The 14,072-nt window shown below is 42.0% G+C and overlaps 1 protein-coding gene across 2 annotated transcripts in view; it reads right to left on the bottom strand.

The window, feature by feature from the left end:
* CHGB (chromogranin B) overlaps window positions 1–14,072 on the bottom strand; it is a 58,301-nt gene that overhangs the window by 31,948 nt on the left and 12,281 nt on the right. The gene's annotated exons all lie outside the window — the stretch shown is intronic.

Raw genomic sequence — 14,072 nt, 5'->3', positions numbered from 1 at the left:
ATTAAATATGATCTTATATACTCAATTATGCTCAACCATGTCTAGCTAGTTAACAAGATGTAATGTAATATTGCTTACAGTTCCACTATAAGTTATTACTAATTAACGTTAGCTAATCTTTTGATAACATACTGTTAATTGTAAACCACTTAGAACTTGTTAGTAAATTGGGTTATAAATGCCAAATTAAATTAAATTTGGATGTTTGTGTGTTGCTTAGTTGGTCTTGAGTGGTTGTGCTTTCCTATCTATTTTATGGTGTTCCTATTAATTAGGTTTGTTTCTATGTTTATTTGTATGTACTGTAATCTGGTTCATTTTGCACATAATGAGAAGTGGTATAGTAAACTCAATAAATGATCTCTGGAGGTAGAAAGTTTGACCTTGTGACCCCTTTTCTAAAAGCTGAAAATTGGTTACCCATTGAATATCACATAATTTATCAAATCTTAGTTTTGGTCCACAAAACACACTATACCGATTCATCTCTTTTCTTATCTCGATATTTGATTCTCTACGCTCCCTCACGGACACTCCATTCCGCTCAGCAGAATTAGCTAATTATTTCTTCTTTTCATCAAGTTTTCTTGAACAGTTTTTTGATACTCTATGTTCAGTGTAGTTGGGCCAACAATGTGGAATAGCCTTCCATTATTTTTATATTTAGAAAAATCATTCCAAAACTTCAGAGCATCTCTCAAAAACTATTTACTTCAAAAAGCTGTCAATAGAAGCTGTCATTAGTTAGCTTTGTTCATTTTCTCTTGGGCTAGCACTGTATGTTCACAGTTAGCCATGGTGGGCAAGGGAGCACAGCAGTCAAGTAACATGTTTTGTTCTCCTTTTACATAGTAACATAGTAAATGGTGGCAGATAAAGACCTGTACGGTCCATCCAGTCTGCCCAACAAGATAAACTCTACCTAGGGGTATTATCCTGAAGAAATATTTTTCATGATCATTTGCGTTCCAGGCTGCTATTGGAACTGCTACCCATTAATTTATTGTTTTTACCTAACTATGATATGTATAACAAGGGTTTAAAGGCTTTATTGTTTACTGAATATGTGAATAAGAAATAGCTGATGTTATCTCAGTTGAGCTTTTGATATTTGTGTTCTAGAGTCTTGCTATAATGTGCTGTGAACTATGTAAATGGTAACGGACTATAAGAAAATTAAATGTAACTGTAACTCTAAGATTTGGGTGTTTTGGGGTTGTTTCACACATTCATTTTAATAACCTTTTTTGTACACAAGTTAGAGCTTTTATAGCATGCACAAATTTGATTCTACATACATAAATTCATGGGTTTATGATTGCATGATCGATTTTGCATACACTTAGGGAAATTTTATATAGGACGCCACGATCCTGGCCCAAAACGTGAAAAGTAAACTAGTATTCTGTAGCAGCTAAATTGTGTGCGTTATAGAATACTAGCTTGTCAGCAGAAATGCATCTAAATGTAAAACAGGTGTAAGTGCTCACACCTACAGCAGGCATATCCACTCATAACTAAATATGACAGTTCTGTGTGTAAAGTGCATGCTTAAGTGGTCAGCCCATATCCCGGTCATTTGTACACCCTCATTGCAGATGTGCACTATAGGATTTAGGAGCCAACTTTATAGAGTAATGGCAAACATCACTAATGCAAATAACTGCTAATTAGTGGCAAATATTGACAGTTAGGGGAAGGTTATCAAGGTGAAGTAACAGATGAGCTTGATTTACCATGGTAGTCAAAAACCTGTGATATAACAGTCTCTCAGGTTGTCGACTAGCGTGGTAAATGAATAACGCTGCTTGTGAGCCACCCCACAAGCAGCAGAATTCAAGTGGCCTGGAGCATCAGGCTGCCAAGCTGTGGTGTAATGTTTCTGGCCATGACTTCTAGTTCCTACCCTCCAAATCAAGCCCACCATCCTCCAATCCAAGTACCCATCCCCCTTCCCCCGATCCAGTCTCCAACCTCCTGATCCAACTTCCCACCCCCTAGCAGTAGAAACATGAGACTACCATTAGGGGCGTCATTTTGACAGGCGCCAGAAGGGCAGGAGCGAGTGAGGATTGCCCTTGTCCAGGAACCACTTGACCACCAGAGAACACAGGTATGGGCAAGAGGGTGGGGTGGGGAGATTTTTAGAGGTTAGGGACTGGATCGGGGGTAGTAACTTGGATCAGGAGGTTGGAGACTGGATTGGGGGTGGGAACTTGGATCGGGAGATTGGGGACTGGATTGGGGGGAGTTGGATTGCAAGGTTAGGGAATGGATCGGGAAAGCAAAAACTTGGATTGGGATCTGAGGGTGGCTTAGTCAAGAAGGGATCTGAATCTACATCACGGCCCCTTTAAGCTCCAGTCAGGAATGCCAGACCATGGCATTGAATCAAGTTTCATGTTTAATTTATTATTGCTATACCGTGTCAAAAGTATTTACCATCTAAGCTGTTTACAGTCATTAAAAATTAAAGATTGAAGAGAACTACAACAATTAATAGGACAGAATAGAAGAGGTAAAGAGAACAAGGAGACATTGTATTGCAGCATCAATGAGCCTTCACTTCCACACAGACTATCATACCACACGGTAGGCTTGGGATCAAGAAGGCTCAGACCCAAAGGCATCCTTAAACTGATCTATCAAGATTGGTTTCTAAGGATGAAGTGGAAGTGAGTTCTTAAATTGTGGTCCATTTACACAAAAATCTTATAACAAATAGTATGAAAGTGGGTTTGCCTCAGTGAAGGAACAGATAGATTATGTGTTAAGGCTTCTAGATGCCATATAAGGTACAAGTAGATGAGAGAGGTAAGGAGGTTGCCTGGAGTACCTTAAATGTTATAAGAACTAGCTTGTAAGTGGTACAATGGGAAATTGGTAACCAGTGTTCATTACGAAAAAGACGTGTCACATGGTCAAACTTGTCAGAGTTCATCAACAGTTGTACAGCCGAATTATGGACGAGTTACAGATGATGGCTATCATGAGCTCTGATGCCTTGCAAAATTATATTGCAGTAATCTAGCCTGGATATGACTAAGGAGTGGATTATAATGTGGAGTGCTGAGATGGTAAAATGGTGCCGAGTAGGATAAATCATACGAAGCTTGAAGTAGCTAGCTTGGATTACATTAGAAATGTGTGTGGTGAACGTCAAAGAGCTGCCAAAGGTTACTCCCAAGACTTTGATGGCATCCACTACTGGAACTGCAATCTCTGATATCAAAATTGGCGAAGAAAGGGTTGGCATGCATGTGCTGTGTGCAGCTGAAAACAAGCAGTTTAGAATTATCTGGATTAAGTTTTAATCTGTTGGAGGGTTAAGATTGAGATTATCTATTTCATGACTACTATTAGAGGGTAACCTTTTCAAGATCTGTATGTCATCAGAATAGATGAATGGAATGAGGCCATGTGACTGAATAAGAGTCAGGAATGGGGACAGGTATATATTGAAGAGGAGAGGGGTGAGTATGGACTCCTATGGGATGCCACATTTTAAGATGTAAGGATCAGAGTTTTGTTCCTGCCATTGAACTATGTATTTCCTATTCAGAAAGTAAGAGGAGAACCAATTAAGAACTGTGTCTCTGATACCAATGGATTGAAGCCTAAAGAGAAAAGTACCACAGCAATTTTTTAAATCCAGGACTTGCAAGATGTGTGAAGTGAGCCCTAAAAGGGATATCTCTGTACTATGCGATTTGTAAAAACCTGTCTGATTTGGGTGGTGTATATATATATTTTTTTTATCTAAGTAGTCCTCAAGCTGGTTAAGCATTATCTTTTCCACTATCTTGAACAGAAATGGTAATTGGGTGAAAGTTTGAGTCAGAGGAAGGACCTACTTTAGAATCCTTAATGGTTAGGCGAATGATGGCCGTCTTCCAAATGGTGGGAAAGTAACCCAAAGACAAGGAGTTGGCCATCATGGTGTGAATAAAAAGAAGCTGGTGTGCAAAATGCTTCTGGCATGGTAAAGCCCTCCTGCCCCCAGCTTTTGGTTGGGGTTATTTTATCATGATTTTCTGCCCATATCACCTCAAGTCATGATATGGTTTTTACATAGCATGTTTTGTATCTCATTACTATTTAACCCCCGGCGACTTAAATATCACTGTGGTAAATGAAGTCAAGCTGTGTTAGGGGCTTTTAAGTTACTTCAAGGGGCAAATAACAGGACTTAAAGCCCTAACACAGCTTGATAACTTCCCTCCCCCCCCCCCCCCCCCCCCCATTTAGCGGCACTTAGGTACCAATTTAGGTCCAATCAAACAACTAAGTTAGTGCGTTAGTTATTCAGTAAAGTATGTGCCATTTATAGAATTGTTAAGGCACCCAAGTGAACTGAATGCACACTAACAAATGCATATCCCTGTCTACCTAGCAATTGGTACTGGACAATCTTTTTGAGGAGGAGTTCTTACAACTGAACCTAATAGAAGTGTGCCCTGATGAAGATTTTACACTCTTCTCACATCCCATTTGCCTCCTTTTCCTACTAATATATGATAATTCACAAACAAAATGGATCATTTTGTTTGGAAATGATTATTATTGATTTTTTGATTCCACACCCATGTTTTGATATTGTAGTAAACCCTACTAATACATGTCCACATGTGTTTAGTTGTGGTTGCTGTTGTTGCTGCTTGGAGTCGATTAAAGGATTGACATGACTGCTCCTTATTCTTTCTTCCAGATTCCAAATGTGAACATTAAACAGCTGTCCAGGCAGAGACTTATCTTCCCCCAGGATCTGCACATCACCTTGCTCCAACTGGAATATGTGTCACTGATTTATGACTACTGTTATCTCCTCATGAGCCTCATCCTCTCAAATTTAAAAGTCAGCCTTTCACGGGGGTTTCATACCAAAATGTTCTAGCAACAGACAGATGAACTGAATCAACCACATTTTGCTGGTCAAATTTGCTGTACATATTAATATAGACTATCATCAGTGCCATACAGTTATTTCTCAAATACAAATTTTTAGCAACCTTTTATTCTGAAGAATAAAATATATCTCCTCTCAATGACATTTACTTGAAGAAATAATGGCATTTAAAGGCTTGATCAGGAGTGTCAAAAAATAATAGAATGCCAGCTTACTCCTGAAGGTAAAACAAAAAAATGTTCCAGCTATCGGTCATATCAACCTTTTAAAATCATTTCCAGAAAAATGGGGTTTAGCAAACAAAGGTTCAATCTACCTTTGTAAATAAAATTTAACATACCAAAATATGGGAAATAATTATTTGCTTTATCTGCAAAAGTGTCACATGCACACTCATTGGTTAGGATAATGATAACACACTCTTTGAGACCCAATCTCTACTTTCTAAACCTGCCTCTATTATATCTGTGTTAGCTTTTCATAGAATGTGAAGTCTCTGTGGCACACAATCTAATAATTTCTTCTCTCTGTTGGTGGCACTGAGGTGACCTTTCACCCTTTGTCTCTAGTGTCTGCCTCACCCAGGGGCGAAGCCAGAGAACAGATTTTGGGTGGGCCTAGGGAAGAAGTGGGTGGGCACCAATCGTTCCCTTCCCCCAACCACCACCCAAAAAATATCTCAGCTGGTGGGAAAATGCTTCTTTCCACCTTGGCAATCTGCAGCAGGCATACACTGAAAACTAAACATTTGCAGTCTTCAGCTGGCCGAGCTTGGCATCCCACCAGCTACCACTAAACATGTGCTACTGTTGGGTGAGCCTGAGCCCTAAATGGGTGGGCCCTGGCCCACCCAGGCCCACCTGTGGCTACGCCACTGGCCTCACCCTTTTGCTATTTTATCTGTAGTGTTTTGATCTTATGTACTTTGAATAGGTTTATTGTTCTATGTTCATATCATATGTCTTCTATTCTTCCTCTAGTAATGCTTCTGTTACAGCACTGTGTGAAAATAGTCATAGAGAGGGGAAAATGCAAACCCGTGGGCGGAGATCAGTGATAAGGCTGTATCAGGTTTCCAAGAAGCCTGAATGGAGGTCCCATGGGTGTAACCCTAATATCAGATGTACAAATGCATCAAATTTACAAGAAGGCTGTGGTTACAAGTAGTAAGTCTGTATCAAGCTTCCAAGAAAGTTGGATTAAGCTGTACAGAGAGAAGCGACAAATATAATCTTAACATTCAAGAGCATAGAACGGCTGGATGCTTCAGACAATGCTCTCACTAACCTGGATGGCTGTTTGGATTATGTTTAGTAGTTTGACATGGGGAGGGAACTTAGGTTTTGGTTTAAGAACCACAGAGGAAGATAACAGTACTTAGAATAATTTACCAGCAGAGGTGCTAGAAACTAGCTGATTGATTGGGGGTTGGGATTAATTGTTGGGGTAGGGGGAGTCTGGATTAATTGTTGGGGTAGGGGGAGTCTGGAGACAGAACCTGAAGGTTTGGAGGGAGAACCTGACATGCGGGGAGGGAATTGAACATGTAGGGGAAGATGGGGACTGAATAGTAAGAGCATTGTTTTGACACAGTGGAGGATGTTAGGGAGGTGTAACATCACAGGAATGGCCTTTAGAACATTATTTATTCATTTTACCTTCTCAGCCTGCTCCCACATTAAATGCTGTGACAGATGTTGTGATCGCCCACACTATCTGCCACGGCATAAGGCAACACAGGGGCTTTCAGATAGGAGGTGGGATTGCTCTACTATGTCCCTAAAGGTCTCCTCTGTAGTGCTGCATATTTTTTTCCCTATATGCAACTTTTTGGAATTACTGCTCCTAACGCACATGGAGCAGCATATACGTGTAGTCCTTTACCTATATTACAAGAGAATCTACATTTAGCAGATCGTGTAAAATATTATGCGAATTCTCTCCACATCCTAATCTGGGCATGTGAATTCCCCTCTCTACATGCCTTGTAAAATTTGTCTTTAAGGGGCATTGATATCAACGTAGGGTACCATTAAGTTGTGCTATTTTACCAATAACTTGTGCTATTTTAGTACAACAATGAGGCCTGTTACTAATTTACAGTAGAGTTGACTTTACTGTGGTAGCCTAGGCAGAGGTGTAGCTAAGTGGGTCGCCAGGGGAGCAGCTGCTCCCCCAAAAGGACTTCTGACGGCGACAGTGCCTATTTTTCATGTGACCTGTCATGTTTAAAATATGTGCCTGATCCGTCGCAGTCTGTTCCACCCAGACCCTCAACCTGGCTACGCCACTGAGCCTAGCATGTACCTGGCATTTAATTCAGATTAGTGCTTTGTTTTATGTTTTATTGTATGTTAGATTATGTTATTGTTTTTGCTATGTATGTGTTGAGCTATAAACCACCAAGTACATTGGGATAGTGCGTTCTAGAAATTGTGGAAGTAAATAGTTCATGTTTATGTTCAGCTTTCTTTGATATACTGCTAATACGTACAAAGACACCAAAGCAATTTACAAAGTCAGAATAAATAGTTTCAGAGGGAGCACACACAAGAAACAACCTAAAAACAGAACAAAAGAAGAATGAAAAGAAAGGAAGGCTACATGAGGGAAAGCATAAGTGGAGGGGGGGCAAATTTTCAACCTCTTAAGAGGAGTAGGGGAGACAAGAGATAGATAAAACAGGTTCAGAGCCCGCGGGGCCGGGCTCTGGAGCAAACGTGCCGAGGAGCGACAGCAGCAGGCAAAACCCACCAACCAACACTGGGCAAGCACACCGGCAGGGACTGCAGACACTGCCCAGCGAACCGGAACACATGGACTGGAATCCCCCGGACTGGAGGACACAGGACTGGAACACCGGACTGGAGCACACCGGACTGGTCCACACAGCTTCACCTGTACTTAGCTACTAAGCCCCCCAGGAGTTGAGCTCCTGGGTTCGAGTAGCCGACAGGACTTACTGGATACCGGATGACATAGGGACCAGAACTGGAAACAGAAGTGCTCCTAAACCTAAACTGATCTACGTGCTCCCAATCCCTAAACCAGCAGGAGTGTTCCTAACAGTAAACTGACAAAAGGACTTCCTAAGCCCTATACTAAACAGGAGCTCCTAATCCCTGCTCAAGAAAGGGACTTCCTAAGCCCTAAACTAACAGAGCAGGGAACTAAACACAAAGCTAACACAGGTGCTACTAAGCACCAAGCTACAAGCAGAGCTTTTTACACTAATAAGCTAAACACAGAACTAACCAGCTACCTAAGCACTGCTCTAGCAAGCTAGATACAACTAACAAGGTGCTTCCTAAGCACTACTCTGGCAAGCAACCAGAAGAGCTCCTAGCACTAAAAGGGAAGACAGGGGGGCCACAAGGAAAAAGCAGTGAAGCTAACACATAAGCCAAAAGTGCTTCTAAAGCACCAAACACCAACAGCAAAGACTGCAATGCTCCCAATAGCACAAACACCAGAAGTACTTCTAACAGCAAACTCTGCAGTGTTTTTAACAACACCAAACCCTGAAGTACTTATATCAACAACAGAGCTTCCAAAGCCCTACACACAGCAATGCTTCCAAAACCAAGAGGGAAAAGCAGGGGAACCAAAGGGAAAAGCAGGAAAGCTAAACACACAGACACTAGTGCACACTGCACTAACACTAACCTGGCCCTTAGCAAAAGCAAGCAGGGAAACTAGACACAAAGTCAGAAGTGTACACTGCACCACCCTACCTAAAGCAAACACCACTGTTGCAAAGGCTCTGAAGGAAACAACACCACTTCCTTATCAAGGCCCTCCCTGATGATGTCACACTCCCTAGACCTAGGCAAAAGCACACTGACCCAGAGAGGCCCAACCCACACCAATGCAAAACCGTGAAGCACTGGAAGCCAGTACACCCAAAGAGAGGTAGAGCAACTCAGGCAACACACACACAGGTGCAGTATAGTGAAACAATTAGAGCCATGCTGCTGGAAGCTGCCAGCACAGAGAGACAGAGCCAGCTCAGAAAGGACAGCGAAAAGAAACAGAAACCAGCTAAGAAGCTGACCCCCAGGAAAGAGGTAAGTTTGAGAGGGGTTCAGACCCCAATCATAACAATAAGGAGTTAAAGTGATCAAGTTGAGAAAGAAGAACTGCCTGGACCAAGACCCTAAAATCTTTCTGTTGTAAAGATGACCTTATCGCCCGTAACTGTCTTAGTCTAAAAAATAATCTCTTGCTTAAAGCAATAAGGGGTTCTTTCACTAAGCTGCAGGAAAAAAGGGCTCTGAGGTAGCAGCAAGGGCTATTTTCCCCGTGCACCAGGGCCATTTTTATCTGCAGTGGGTAAAAAGACTCCCTCAAAAAATGACCATGCAGTAAGATAACTCTTACCATGTGGCCATGTGGCACTGAGGTTGCGGTAAGGACTCCTACGGTAACCTGGTGGTAACCGGGCAGCATGTGGCGATGCCCGATTACTGCCAGGTTAGCACCTTGCTACCAATTTCCAGGATTTTTTTAATGCAGGAAATGGCATTCGCTTGAGCTGGAACTACCGCAGGCGGCTACATTTTGCCAGAGGTAGCTCTATTGTACTTACCGCCACTTCATAAAAGGTCCCCGAACGTGCTTATCATACCATAATTTGGAATCCAGGATTATCCCCAGTACTCTAGAATTATCTTCAGTTTCTAACTTCTCACCCGAGGTCAGTGTCAATGACTTAATTGGAATCTTTTCCATATTTCCAAACCACAGAATTTTAGTTGTTTGTTTAACTAATTTCAAATAATGGTCAGTAGTCCATTTATCTATAAGCGAGATAATAGATATTAAAGTGTCCTCACATTTTTTTTAGAGCTGGGCTTAAGAGAAAGATATCATCTATGTAGGACAGAACAAAAGCTCCAATATTCAACAGAAAACTACCAAGCTTAAATAGATATTAAATGATGGAGAAGGTGGTGAGCCAGCACTCCAACTAGATGACCTCCCATTTCTTCCTTTCCCACTATAGCATCTACTTTTCAGAAAAAGTTGAAATGAGTCAAGCACATTCCCTACTATTCCCAGTTTTTTTTAACTTAAAAAGAAGCACTGAAAGATTTATATGGCATCAAATGCTGCCGATACATCAAACTGCAGCAGTATAACTTGTCCTCTGCTCAGAAAATATTTTATCCTAGTTGTAAGGACTAAGAATAATGTTTCCGTACTGTGTTGTTGTCTAAATCAGTGCTGTGACTATGCGGAATATTATATGATTCTATAAAATTCTGAAGTTACTCATTTACTAAAAACTGTAAGAGTTTGGCCATCCAGGGAACACTCAGTACCAAACGATAATTTTCTGGTTTAGTTAAATTTGCACCAATTGATTTCGGTAAGGGAGTTAAAACAATTTCAGATAAACTCCAACAGCCTGATTGTAGCATTGTATTAACAAATTCAGGGAGTCTTTTACTAAAGATTAGCTCCAGTTATCTGTAACAGAACCCATTTTAGTCCTATGGGCCCTGCTGCAGATAACTTGAGCTAATCTTTAGTAAAAGACCCCCCCCCCCCCCCCCCAATTAGCCAACATAAAATATTTAATGGTACGTCTTCTTTTAGCAAACAAAATGGACTCTAGTGAAAACATTTCAAATGTCCCCCATATTCTATCCCAAAAAACAGGAAGGCAATCGATCCAAAAGCTCCAAGATAGAAAAGATAAAAGCAAAAAGTTTGTTATTTGCATGAATAAAAGTCCCCATATTCTATCTCCAGGAATATTATTGACCTCATGGTCTAATTTTGTGAGGTTCTCTAAATTAACCTCCAGAAAAGACTGTCTGATTTTATTGACTTTGGGCTCTGTTTATTAAGCTGTGCTAGAGGCAGGGCCACTGAGAGGGGGGGGGGGGCAAAATTCCCCAGGCCCAGGACTCCAAGGAGGGCACGGCACCCGGGTCTCTCACTCTCTCCTGCTCCCAGGATGCCGGCGCCGCAGTCTCCAGTCTCCACCTGCCTACCCTCAGCTCCCTTCTGTCTGCCACCCGGTCCCCTGCATTAAATAAAAATCTCGAAATCGGCAGCACAGCGCCTTCCGTGTGAAAGCGGCAGATCGTCTCGGGCGGGCCTTCCCTCACTGTGTCCCACCCTTCTCTGATGTAACTTCCTATTTCCGTGAGGGTGCGACACAGTGAGGGAAGGCCTGCCCGAGGTGATCTGACGCTTTCACACAGAATGCGCTGCCGATTTTGAGATTTTTTTTTAAATGAAGGGGGTTGAATGGCAGACAGAAGGGAGCTGAGGGAAGGTAGGTGGAGAGACTGGAGACTGTGGCGCCGGTGGCGTGGGAGTAGGAGAGGGAGGCGACAGAAGTAGCAATTGGGGGGAGGCGGGGCGGCGGCGATCCTTGGGGGGGAGGGATGGGGATAGGGGCAGCCTTGCCCCGGACCCGGCCCAGTCTCTCGGTGGCCCTGGCTACAGGCGCACTAGCGTTTTTAGCACACTCTAAGCAGGGGCGTAGCCAAACAACAGATTATGGGTGGGCCTAGGCAAGAATTGGGTGGGCACCAAGTGTTCTACCCCCCCCCCCAAAAAAAAAAATCTCAGCTTGTGGGAAAATGCTTCTTTCCACCTTGACAGCAGGAATGCACTGAAAACTGAGCATGCGCAGGTGCCGGTGTTGTGGAGAGTAGCGTTTTCGTTACCATCAGGGGGAAATCTTCAGCTGGCGGAGCTTGGGATTCCCACCAGTTACCACTAAACATGTGCTACTGTTGGGTGGGCCTGAGCCATAAATGGGTGGGCCCTGGCCCACCCAAGCCCACCTGTGGCTATGCCACTGACTCTAAGCATTAGCATGTACTAACTGTGTAATGTCTATAATATTCCTATGGGCATCTACACGGTTAGTGCATACGCTAAAAATGCTAGTACACCTTAGTAAACAGGACCCTTTATCTTGAAAAAAGTGCTAAGTCATTGGCGCTAGGTTGTAAAAACTATGGAACCATTAATACAACTGTTGAATTGGTCAAGCTCTCATAAAGAGCATTTGACTAGAATTATCTGACTTTCTTATATCTTGACCATAGAAATTTTTCTTTGCCCGGGCAACCTTTGATTTATACTTCTTAATTTCCTTTCTCCAGGAAATGTTTAGTCGAAGTTATTGCTGCTCAATTAAGTGCCACCAGCTACTGAATGAAGGATTCATTTACTTTATCACACAAAAACAGTAGGATACTAATCGTTGAATCATTTTGTTAAATAAATAATTTAAATATATCATTGTCAGATTTATTTATTCAGTGGGGTTATCTGTCTCTCTTATCGGGGTTTATATTAGCATTTAATCATAGTCTGAGTATAATTGTACTAAAATACAGAACATTCTAGGGAGTTCACAAACTGTTTCTCAGCACTGTAAATATAAATATTTACTACTCTATTCATAAGCAATTACCCTCCTTTTCAACTGATTTACCGTGTGCATCTTTGCATAAAATTAGATGCAGAAAACTGTCAGAAAAACAATCTAATTAGAGAAGATAGATGAAAATGAAGAGGCTGCTTGCCTTTGAATACAGTGTTCATTTTCATTCAAATACTTTCTGTGACTGTGCTGGCAATAGCTTTTGTTTTGTTTTGAGAATGCTTTCCAAATATTTCAACAAATCTAGAAAAGATATTTAAAGCTGTGATAGAGACCCATCTAGGATAGTTGGGTTAAGGCAGTTTCAGTCTGAAATACAAGTCCCAGAAGGCATTGCAGGCAAGGAGCCAGGGGGTGAGATGGAAAACCCGAACTGGACTCCTATCTGCAATAAGGGAAGGCAGGGGTGTAAGCTAGCAAGATGTGTAGATTGGCCGCCACTAGGGGGAAAGAGAGATAGGAAACCCTGTGTGCAGGAGCTCATCATTAGTCTAATGCTCAACTCAGCTGGTATGGGTGTGGGGGAAGCTAATGAGAGGAGAATGATTGGTTGTGAGAGCAGAAGCCAGGGATTGATTAGGCAGGTGGGAAGGAGTCCCAGGAGGAGCGAAGCAGAAGGAGAGAAGAGGTTAGAGTAAAGCAGATGCAGGCTGAAAACCCTTGGGTAAGAGAAGTCCCTAAAGTTGTGCAGGCTGAAAACCCTTGGGGTAAGAGAGGTCCCTAAAGTATTGAATCTACCAGTGGAGCTGATGTAAGGTGGAATTCCTTGGGTATGAGAAGTCCCTAAAGTATGGAACCCTTATGAAGGTGAAGAGAGTAGTAGGTAGAAACTGCTGCTTTGTGATTTAACTGTGATGATGAATTGAATGGACTGCTTCTATTTGGAATTGAACTACTGTTTATTGTGCACTGGATAAAGAGCCCAGACTGAAGCTAATTGTGAGCCTGTATTGAATCCTGATATGTGCTGATAGCCTGCTTAAAGGGGACTATGTGCCACACACTTTCAGGTGGCTTACATGTGCTTAAGATTGAAGGTGAATGCTGTTGCTGGAACTGTGTATCAGGTCTACTAGAAACCTGCATGGAATAAAAGCCTTAAGATTGAAGTTGCTGGTGGACATTTGTTTCTTGATTGTACCAGGGGAGCGCTCTCCCTGGTGACAAAGCAAATGTGAACAACGATGAGGTCAAATCGTTCTCTCTCTCTCCATATATATATACTTTGGTCCTGGGGAACTGAGGAACTGAGTTCGATTCCCACTTCAGGCACAGGCAGCTCCTTGTGACACTGGGCAAGTCACTTAACCCTCCAATGCCCCATGTAAGCCGCATTGAGCCTGCAATGAGTGGGAAAGCGCGGGGTAAAAATGTAACTATATATATATATTTGCCACTGTTAGGTTATTGGTATGTAAATTTCACTTTGTACCTCCTTGGAGCATGTTTACATTGACACCATTTTAAGGGAAGCAAAATTTAAACTGGATATTCCTATCTCAGAGCTTAAAACTCAAGAATGCATGCCTTCAGGTTTACTGACACTATTTACATTATTGACTGCAGACACAATACATGCTTAGGAAAGTTTTTTGATGCTGGCTATGGATTGCTATATTTCTATTTTATTCATTCCTTAGTTAATTTTTGTTTCAAAGTATCTGCTTGCCTTGAAAATACTAAACAATGGCTTTTATTGTTTACCATAAAGCTTACTGAAGGATTGTACATTTGGTTCTGCTACTGATTCAC

Source organism: Microcaecilia unicolor, chromosome 3 (genome assembly GCF_901765095.1).
Source record: "Microcaecilia unicolor chromosome 3, aMicUni1.1, whole genome shotgun sequence".
NCBI classification, from domain to species: domain Eukaryota; kingdom Metazoa; phylum Chordata; class Amphibia; order Gymnophiona; family Siphonopidae; genus Microcaecilia; species Microcaecilia unicolor.
Note: the sequence above shows the minus strand (reverse complement) of the source record. Positions and strands in the feature narration are given on the sequence as shown.